The sequence below is a fragment of the Ambystoma mexicanum genome, chromosome 13, assembly GCF_040938575.1.
Source record: "Ambystoma mexicanum isolate Mex_15411 chromosome 13, UKY_AmexF1_1, whole genome shotgun sequence".
Taxonomy (NCBI): Eukaryota; Metazoa; Chordata; class Amphibia; order Caudata; family Ambystomatidae; genus Ambystoma; species Ambystoma mexicanum.
The window spans coordinates 635,786,435-635,795,020 of record NC_090938.1 but is presented as its reverse complement, the minus strand read 5'-3'; the positions used below and the strand labels follow the sequence as shown (position 1 = coordinate 635,795,020).

General features: G+C 47.0%; 1 pseudogene; it reads right to left on the bottom strand.

The window, feature by feature from the left end:
* Positions 1–501: 501 nt before the first annotated feature.
* LOC138522144 (U1 spliceosomal RNA) lies at positions 502–630 on the bottom strand (annotated as a pseudogene).
* Positions 631–8,586: the final 7,956 nt, after the last annotated feature.

Here is an 8,586-nt window from a genome sequence, read left to right as displayed (position 1 = left end):
CCTGAGCATGCGCAGTGTGCCCAATATATATGGCAGCTTATCTCTGTAATACACATTCATTACTTCTGTGGTAATGAAAGAAGCATAATTCAATTCAACAGATAAAATGTGGGAAAGCGATCATCCAAAGGTGAACCTAATTGAAGAAACGCAATGTGAGCACAATCTTAAAGCATGCAGCAGTTTAATATAGGCACAACATTGGGCCACACTGTATGGCACGATTAAAAAACATCTCACTCATAGTATTGTTCCATGAATATATAACAATGTCCGTAGCGATGCAGTGTTTGGCATGTGATATACAAGTCCGTTTGGGTGTGCCTGCAATGCAGCGCTTGGGTGTGCATTGGCGGTGCAGCGCGTGGGTATGCATTGGTAGTGCAGCGCAGGGGCACACACTGGCAGTGCACTCGGAATCTCTGCCAAAAGACCAGGGGCTCTGTGTGCAACCAACCTAGCAGGCCTTGTGCACACTTTACCTTTTCTTTTACCAATAAATCAGGGAAAGCATGAACGCAGTCCCCCACTACCAGAAATAATGCAGTCGAGTATCCCGCATTTGGGCACATAGCAGGGGTCAGCAAATCCGATTTGCAGTGAGTGAGCCTCACCCTGCCAGGTAAGTATGAGTTGCAAGCAAGAGGGCAGTGGTTGGGCCTGTTCTGGAAGCCCCGCTAAGCGAGAGTGAGAAGGCAGGCCCTGACCCAACCCCCCAGATGCTCTGAGCGTCTGTAGAGCTTCCTGTCCCGCATGTAGGGGGAAGCTCCGGTAGGCAGAGCCCAGCAGAAGAGCACATTGTAACATAGTTCCTTTCTCCCATCAGGCCCTGCTTGGCCCGAGATTTGTATAAATTCGGGCCTGGCCGCCAGCCAGCAGGCCCAGTTGGATAGCAGGATGGCTCGAGCAGGCCTGTTGCAGTCTGCCCACTGGCCTGTCGCCCCACACAGGCCCATGGCCCTCCTGAGTGGACAGGTCACCCAATTTAAGGGCAGCTTCAAGAACAACACGGTCACCTGGTATCATGGGGTGCACAAGTCTGGGGTTAGGGGCATGCGCACTTCACCCCTCCAGTGAATGCTGTGGACCTGAACTGCTTGGCGCTGGCCCCCTTGACTGCAGCAAAATAAATTCTTCCACAAGACCAGGGGCTCTGTGTGCAACCAACCTAGTCGCACACTTTACTTTTTCTTTCTGTCACCAAGGAGCACTACAGCTCAAGACTTCCTGTTGTAGGAATATTGAATATCGGGTCAATTGGACTTAAGGCAATATTTCTAAATTCCTTTACATTATACCTTTGGGGATAAGGAGGATTTTTACCCCTAAATACCTTAAAGAGTCTTTCTGTTGTTAAGGCTTGTTTAGGTTTTATGGTATTTGTGCCCAGGGCCACAGATCTTATATGTGGTTCAGATACATCATAATAAGCCATGACCTGTTTTGGCAACCTTAAAAGGTTTTCCCTTTCAAAGGACAAATACTGTGTCTCATCCCATGGCATCTCCTCACCACCCTGGGCCTTGTCTCCCTCAGGTGATCCTCCCGCATACACCCCCATCTCCCACCCCAGGTCAGGATCAGGAAGCATCTACCTTCCCTGGCCACCTAGGAAGAGAATTTAGGCAGGGGTTTTGTGAGGTATCCATAGGATTCATCACATACCTGGCAGGTCAACATGCAGCAGTGGCAATTAAGACCTCAATAAAGTCATCAGAGGCATTTATGAACCACTTTGTCTTTGGCCTCATGTTTTAGTAACGTGCCATCAGGTCCCAACAGTGGCATTGCAGGGTATTGTGACGATCCTCCAAACACCCAAATCTTCTCTACCTAGGATACAGTCTGAAACCATGTGGTATTGTAAACTGTCAGACAATCTCGCTGTAATGAGTACAAGGACAAAGAAGAAACCAAGCATGTTACAATCAAGTAGGAAGAGTGCTCGATCAGTTGTTGTCAATCGTACAGATTTTAAGGTGGGCAAGTGCCCGCTATTTAAACCAAACAGCAAAGAAGGACTTTCTTGTGTTCAGAATTCGGAAGGCGAACCCGACGAATGAGAATGCTGTCGAGAAGCCTGCAAGGTTGAAACTGGGCTTCGGGAGCCTGCAGTGAGGCAGCTCTCCACTGTAGCAGAGACCAGCAGCGGGACACCTGGACTGCGTCTTGTGAGTCACTTGGGATCCGGCATTATCTTGAAGTGGAGAAACTGAGAGGTAGTGGCCTGACATGTCGTGGCTGGACCGTGCAGTCCGAGAATAAAGCCAAGACTGCCTACTCTGGCCTAACATGGAACCACATAGGCGAATGCATGGGGAGTATGAGAAACTGTGGTGGTGGCGTGACCGGTAGCGGGTGGACTGTCTGGTCCGGAACTTGTGACGAGAACGCCAGCAATACCTGGCAGAGAAGACAAGCGGGCCTATGAAGAGAAGTAGAAGATGGAAAGACAAACCTGCTGCCCCTGGCAAAACCGTTACAGTATTCCCTGAGAGAAGGTAATGGGAATAAGAGTAAGTCAGAGAGGGGGCCGGGAAAGTTGGACACTGAGTCAAGAAGCAGAAGTAGAAGATGAAGAGATAGTAGTGAAACACGTTGTGGGCCATTCCCTGGCCAGTTCCTCAAGAGTGTGGCACTGTAGAGTCTTGGGGGACTCGGGGAACCTCTTCATCATCCCAGTGGGGGCAAGTTAAAGAAAGTAGAGAGCGGAAGAAGCCCTTGGATGGAACTACAAGATTTGTTAAAGAAGTTGAAAATAAGATAGCCTGGAAGAGGCTTACAAAGAACTGGGGAGCATGTCAGGAGAATGGAGGAATTCGCCTAGCCCCACCTGGAAATTGTGGAACTTCTTTTTGTTGTGAACCTGGGAGCCCCTCCTTTGTTTGTGAGGTTTGGAACATTTCCTGAGCTTGAGAATGCTGCATCTTGAGAGACTCATACCCAGGAGAAGGGAGTCAATCTCTGGGGGTTTTATAAAGGACTCTCTTTCTTAGATTAGGATTTGTGTTAAAATGATCAGGATTGAATAAGAGTTTGGACTAGGATGTGGAATTTGATTGGGATTACATGGACTTCCTGACTACACGAGTTTTAGTTTGTTTGAGGTAGGGAAACCACCTCTAGTTAGGGATAGATAGGCTTGTTTATTCTGTAAATAAAAGTCTATAACAACCACTATGCCACCGTTTGGTCAGACTCCTCATTCCATGCCACCACAGTATTGTGACGGGTCAGAAAAGAGAGGCAGACAAAAAGTTGTAATGTTTTCAACATCAGCCATCTTTATGAAAATAAAGGGGTTGGAAAAAGGCCTTTCTGTCCCTATCCTAAAGAGAGTTTCCCTGCCTAGGAAACTAAAACTAAAGATCAGTCTGTGTCTTGATGTCAAAATTATGCAAACTGTCCTTGTGTCTGAAACATATCTGACCCTCAAACTAAGAATGAACAATTAAAGGTGTAAGGTAAGTTTCTCTGTTTGTGAGGTAACAAAAAGTGTGTAAAAAGCAAATATGAAAATTCAATAAACAATCCTTGAATCCAGGAGGTGGTTCCCTTCACCTAGATTGTTTAAAGTACGATAGTGAAAGTGTCCTTTTCAAACAAAGGTTCTTCAAGAATGCAGACATTTCTTTTTCCCATAACACTTTCTTAAGGATGGCCAAAACTTGTCTTTGTGAAGAATAACAAAAGTGTCTCTTTTACACAGCAGTTTTTTAAGGATGGCAAAATGTGTCTTACAAACAATGATTTCTCAAGTGTAGTAGGAATGTCTCTTTCATGCAATGTTTTCTTAAATTTGTTTCCTGGTACACTCCCCTGCCAGGAATCCTTTTGGGTTTTGCTGATCCCCTGGTATACTCTCCTGCTAGGTATCTTGTTTCCCAAAGGTTCACTGCCTGATGTGCTTCTTTCATCAGGACTTCTTACAATGTTCTCTTTATCCTATTTTAACTGGATTACCTGGTATACTCCCTTGCCAGGAATCCCGATCTGGGTTCTGTAGATCCCCTGGTATACTCCCCTGCCAGGTATCCTTCTCCCAAAGGCTCGCTGCCTGATGTGTTTCTTTCACCAGGACCTCCTAAAATGTTCTCTTTCAGTATAACACAGTTGTACTCCTTCACTGTTTATAATTCATTGACTTTAGGTACTTCTTGTTCCAACTCCCCCATATTGACATCTCAAATGAAGATGTATTCAAGTTTTGTCTGTTAACTTCTTCACTGGTATTCATTTGCTTGTGGCAATGTTTATTCCAATTTTCCCCAAACCGACATCTCACGTATGGAGACTTGTACAGATTGTGCCTTTCAACTTCTTCATTGATGTGTCATGATGCCTACCCCCGGGCATCCGGATCAAGCCCATCAGCCCCGGGAGCAGGCATCCAGACATTTACAAAAACCCCAGCAGCCCCAGCTAGGGGCTGTCTGGGTTCAGTCCTGGCGCCGTAGGCACCAGGCTCATAATAAAAATCACTCCTGGCGCCATAGGCGCCAGGCTCATAGACATTACTTACCTCATGCAGACCATGCTGCAAATAAATCCAAGCCAACGTGAGGCCTGGATGGGACTATTTTACTACAGGGACTATTTTTTACTCGGGTATGGTCCTGGGGGACTTCTTTCCTGGAACTACTTTGGAGGCTATATAAACCACGCCCGAACAGCAGCACATGCTTCGTGTTATTCTGCATCCAGCAGCGTGACTCTCACCGTGTCTGCAGCCAGCATCCAGTCGTCTGCCACGCCCGCGTGCCTGCAGCCAGCATCCAGTCTTCTGCCACGCCCGCCTCGAATCCTGAGCTCCTAGAATAAAGAGGAAGAAAAGGACAAGGTTAGAAAACGAACTTATTTCAAATTCCTCACCTGATTCCGGATCCATTTCATCTTCCGACCTGGAAAGTACATCAGTCCTGCACGTGTCGCTTCGCCAGATCCAGCACAGCCCCATACTCACCAGTTCTCACAGCATCTTTCGATCTGGCACTGTCTCCATCATTTCTTCACCGTACTCCGGCACCTAGGGGCACAAGAATAACAAGGTGAGCCAAGGGAATCAACAAATACCTCTTACCACCATAGACTTACCTGATTTACCACCGGCGTTATTATTCTCCTTACCTTCATATGCCGCATCTGTAAAGAGGGAGAAAAACAACACGTTAACGTATGCAATAGTTACCGGACAGCGTTGGGTAACACAGACTCTTACCTGAACGCCAGCAGCAGCTACGAGACCTTCTTCTCACAAACTCAGTTGCAACTTAAGGAAGGAAGGGGACAAGAGTGAACATCGGGCACATTGAACTCTTTGAACTTGATACTTACCAATCCCGCCTGGGACTTCAGAGTCAATGCTTACCGGAACTCTCCCAACGCCTTCAAACCAGTGAAGTAACTGGTATCTACGCGCCCCTGCAAGACACGCAGAATGGAGAGTTCAGCTTTTACAAACATAAGGTGAGGTTACTAAGGGGATATCGGAGGTGATTAGTGGGGGAGAGCGAGAACAGTTGGGGGGCCATCACTAAAACCCACAGGTGGCTAATCCCTGTCTCCACTTGCAGGAAAATACTTCTTCGGGTCCAGCAGACAAGACTAGGTGGGCCAGTCCAGACAGTCATCTCTGCACTACGCATCACGTTGACGGAGACCGCAGCTGTCCGGGTCCGATCGACACCCCTGTGGGGTCCAGGTGAGCGTAACAGAACACAAAGCCTTTCTAAAAATACCCACCCAGGTGTTATGGAAACCTCGGAAGCCGACCAACTGGCCCAATTATTGGGGGAACTTAGGGCGGAAGTACATGCCGCTCACCAAGAGACTAATGCCCTCAGGAGAGAACTGATTGTCTCAAAGGAGCGCAGTGATGATCTGGCTAGGCAACTACTGCAAAACCAAGCTGGGCAAACGCCCCTACCAGGATATGGGGGAAAACCAACCCCTGTTTCATCAAGCAATCCTGTGCAAGTGGTTTTACCAGGAAATATTCTGTTAGCTCCACCCGAACGCTTTGCTGGGGACCCCAAAAGGTTCGCCGTGTTTATGAACCAATGCCGCTTGCACTTTTTATGCAGACCAGGAGCCTTTCCAAATGACCAAGCCAAAGTAGCCTTTGTATTGTCATATCTTAGTGGCAGCGCAGCGGATTGGTCCATTCCGTTAGTCAACCAGGATGATCCTCTTCTCCGGGATTTTCAGGGTTTTCAAAGGAGCATGGAAAAACTATTCGCCAGACACTCACAGGGTCAAGCCCTGGACAACGAACTTTTATCCTTACGACAGGGTAACCAGGATCTGCTAACCTATATTGCAACCTTCAATAGGTTGGTGGTGGAAACCGGGTGGCCGGAGGAAAAACAAATTACATTGTTTCATCGTGGACTTCGGGGAGAACTCAAAGACGTCTTGGCTCAGGTTGTGAACCCACCTCAGGATTGCACAGAATTTATAGATTTAGTGGTCCAGCTAGACCACCGACTTCAGAACCGAAAGACTGATCGAGCTAAGTTTGAGAATCGGGTATTGGTTAAACCCAACGTTGCTCCCAAAGGAACAGATGCATCTGAACCTATGCAGATCGGGGTGGGGGTTTAAAGGACCCTTAACTCAAAAGGAAAGAGAAAGAAGACGACAGATGCAGTTGTGTCTGTACTGTGGAACCTCAGGACATTTTCTACGGATTGCCCTACAAAACCACCCAAGAAGGTGGTAGGAGTTGCTGATAAAAGCCACATAGAGCCTGATTCGGGAAACGACCACACCCGACAAGCGTAGAGGTCCGCTTGCCGAGCTTAAAGAAGGACACTCAGACCTCGCATCTGATCATCCCAATGGTCCTACTTGATCCCAGACAGCCATTACGTATGCACGCAGTAAGGGCATACATAGATAGCGGGGCCGTAGGAAACTATATGGACCACAAATTGGTGTCAAGGATGAATCAACCTCTTTGCAAAAAGACCACTTTGGATGTCATCACCACAGTTGATGGAACTGAGATTGCCTCAGGGCCTGTAACTCATTCCACTACAGAGATGACACTGTTGAGTCAAGATGGGCATCGAGAGACTATTGTGTTTGATCTAATGAAAGCCCCACAGTTCCAGATAATACTGGGGATGCCATGGTTGGAAACACATAATCCTTGTATAGAATGGCGAGAGAAGAGAATAACCTTCCCGGATTGTGCACACACCTGTTACCCGGAGAAAACTTTGAACAACGGCCTGGCTACAGTCGTTAACCCAATCGTGCAGTTACCTCAGGAATACCAAGAATTTCAGGAAGTTTTTCAAAAAGAACAGGCCAATACATTACCTCCTCACAGATCATACGATTGTCAAATCGACCTCCTACCCGGTGCACAACCCCCATGCAGTAGAATCTACGCCCTCACGGAACCTGAAAATTTTGACCTACGGCAATACTTAGACCAATACCTTGCTCATGGCTTTATTCGTCCTTCCAAGTCTCCTGCATCCTCAGCTTTATTCTTCGTGCCAAAAAAGGAAGGTGACCTTAGAACATGCATAGATTACCGCGCATTAAATCAGATTACGGTAAAAAAACGATGCCCATTGCCTCTGATCCCCGAATTACTAGACCAAGTAAAGGATGCTTGTATCTACACTAAGTTAGATCTCCGAGGGGTATATCATCTGGTACGGGTCAAGAAAGGCGACGAATGGAAGACTGCCTTTCGCACCAAGTACGGATTATTTGAATATCAGGTGATGCCCTTCGGGTTGTGCAATGCACCAGCAGCCTTCCAGTATTTTATGAACAATGTCCTTTGTGAACTCATTGACGTCTGTGTCGTCGTATACATAGATGATATTCTAGTGTACTCCTCCTCAGAATCAGACCATGTTAAGCACGTGCGTGCAGTCCTTGAGAAACTACGCCAGCACAAGTTATATGCAAAATTGGAAAAATGTGTTTTTACTGCTACGGAAGTTGAATTTCTTGGATTTATCCTGACTCCAAAGGGAGTCCGAATTGACTCTCAAAAGGTGGACACAATTCTCAAGTGGCCATCACCCAGTTCAGTCAAAGGGGTACAAAGCATGCTCGGATTTGCTAATTTCTACCGCAGATTCATTCCGGACTTCTCCCATGTTGTACACCCCATCACAGCACTTTTGCGAAAAAACAAACGCTTCTTGTGGACCGAAGAGGCTGAAAAGGCCTTGCAAGAGCTGAAAGCGAAATTCACATCACCACCTGTCTTAAAGCATCCACGCCCTGAGCTTCCATACATAGTAGAAACTGATGCATCTAGTTTAGCCATCGGAGCTGTCCTGTCCCAGAAGGATCCTGAAACCGGTCAATTTCACCCAGTAGCGTTTTGGTCCACAAAGTTCTGAGCACCTGAGTTAAACTATGCGATTACCGATAAAGAACTATTAGCTATCAAATCCGCTTTTAAGGCTTGGCGGCACTACCTTGTTGGTGCCAGGCATACCATTACCGTAATCACTGATCACCGGAACCTGCAGTATTTAAAAACAGCCAAAGCCCAATCATTGCGACAACTTCGATGGGCATTGTTCTTTGCCGAATTTGATTTCGTGATCA